Source organism: Solanum stenotomum, chromosome 8 (assembly GCF_019186545.1).
Source record: "Solanum stenotomum isolate F172 chromosome 8, ASM1918654v1, whole genome shotgun sequence".
NCBI lineage: Eukaryota > Viridiplantae > Streptophyta > Magnoliopsida > Solanales > Solanaceae > Solanum > Solanum stenotomum.
The window spans coordinates 53,072,594-53,074,662 of record NC_064289.1 but is presented as its reverse complement, the minus strand read 5'-3'; the positions used below and the strand labels follow the sequence as shown (position 1 = coordinate 53,074,662).

The following is a 2,069-nucleotide window of genomic DNA, read 5'->3' as shown; positions in this document are numbered from 1 at the left end:
TTGTTCAAGAGGGTCCTTGCTATACTACATCCCATTGTTCAGGAGGGTCCTCGCTATACTACGTCCCATTATTCAGGAGGGTCCTTGCTACACTACGTCCCATTATTCAGGAGGGTCTTTGCTACACTATGTTCCATAGACTAATAAGACAAACAAACACTTACCCAATATGGACTATAATTCGTGTGCAATGTTGTCATTTAGCTCTTCGTAGGCTAAATTGAACATCTAGGTTTTTGGATCTTTGATCTCGAAATAACTTGTGTCCCTGCTTCAACAAAGAAAATTTGTGAGTTTAAAACGTGCTAGTTGGTTTGTGGTTCTGCCTTTTGACGAGGATTGCTCAAGTACCCATCGTGTTTTACTTTTTTCCAAACACCCAGTGCTCGTTATTGATTGATTGTATTTTCACCCAAATTTGCTCATTTTGAGGGACTTAAATCCAATATCTGCTTTTATGTCATGACACTCATTGTTTACCCTTCATCAAATTGTGGACTTTTCTGAATCCAGAACTTATCAATAGATGACAACTCATTGGCATGATGCTTTGCCTTATACAATCCAGAAAGTTGGTAGCCAGTCTTGAAATCCTTTCTCGGTTTTTTGACACAAACTCGACGCAAGGACATGTGAAACCAAGTGATGAAAAGTTGAAGAAAAATATACACTACACAAGAATAAAAGAAAATGATTCGATGAAAAAATCTCTTTTAGAAAGAGTAAGAAAGAAAAACTTATCTGAGTGTGGTAGCCGACTCTACTGATCATGACATGCAATTTGAATTGATACCCGATTTGTCCATCCAATCTATTCTTCAACCATTATTGATCATCTAATCTTGATGTGGAGTTCCAACTATTTGACGGAGTCATAACTAATTTCAAACTCTTATTCGCCTTATGATGTCCAAGAGAGTTTTTTTTAAAAAAAAAAAACTCTTTCACTTTGAATCTTTCAACTCACATTCGTCTCATGGTGCCCGTTAGGGTTTTCACCAGTAAAACTCTCTCATCTTTATTTCTCTCAACTCACATTTGTCTTATGATGCCCATTTAGGGTTTTCACCAATAAAACTCTCTCATTTTTTTATTTTTTTATTTTTTTCACAGCTCACCTTCGCCTTATGATGCCGAGTTAGAGTTTTCACCAATAAGACTCTCATTTTTGTTTCTCCCAACTCACGTTTGCTTTATGATGCCCAGTTAGGATTTTCACCAATAAGACTCTCTCATTTTTGTTTCTCTCAACTCACATTCGCCTTATGATGCCCAGTTAGGGTTTTCACCGATAAGACTCTCTTATGGTTTCATTATTTGTACCCTTAACATACTTAGTCTTGACACTTCAAAGGTTGATCCAAAGGTCTTTATCCAACTTTTGTACAAGGTTAGAAAGAAATGATAAGATGAAGTCTCAAATACGACTTTAAATGATGGGATCAACTTTAGCTTTGGGATAGAAAGAATAAAAATAAAAAATAAAAATAAATAAATAAATAAGTAAAAAAAAAAAAAAGACATTTGCCCCAGTTTTTTACAAATATGGAATTTTGGATTTTTTGTTTGGTTAGACCGAACCCAACGACAGGGTTGCCTACGTATCTTGTTGAAACAAGAATCAAGTCAAACGTAGTTCATGTTGATTGATTTTCTTTTTTTCTTTTCTTTTATTTATTTATTTTTTTTTCTTTTTTTTTCTTTTTTTGAAGAGCCAATGAAGCAGAAGAACCAAAGAAGTAAATTAGCTCTCAACAAGGGTGACAACATATGAATTAATACTTAGACACAGAACCAAGAATTTTCATTACATCAACCTTTGAAATGTCAAGTCCAAACATAAGGGTTTCTAATACCGAAAAATCACATCATATATAATATCTCTTTACCGCATCAGCATTGATGACCATTTCTGTCATTTTGCCTTCTATATCTGCTAAGTAAAGAGCACCATTGGATAATACCTTCTTTACAATGAATGGTCCTTTCCAATTCGGAGAAAATTTGCCTTTGACTTCAGCCTGGTGTGGCAGAATACGTCTCAACACTAATTGACCCTCTTCGAAATG

The 2,069-nt window shown here is 34.9% G+C and overlaps 1 pseudogene; it reads right to left on the bottom strand.

The window, feature by feature from the left end:
- Positions 1–1,868: 1,868 nt before the first annotated feature.
- The window catches only part of LOC125872034 (uncharacterized), a 5,450-nt pseudogene continuing 5,249 nt past the window's right edge, over positions 1,869–2,069 (bottom strand).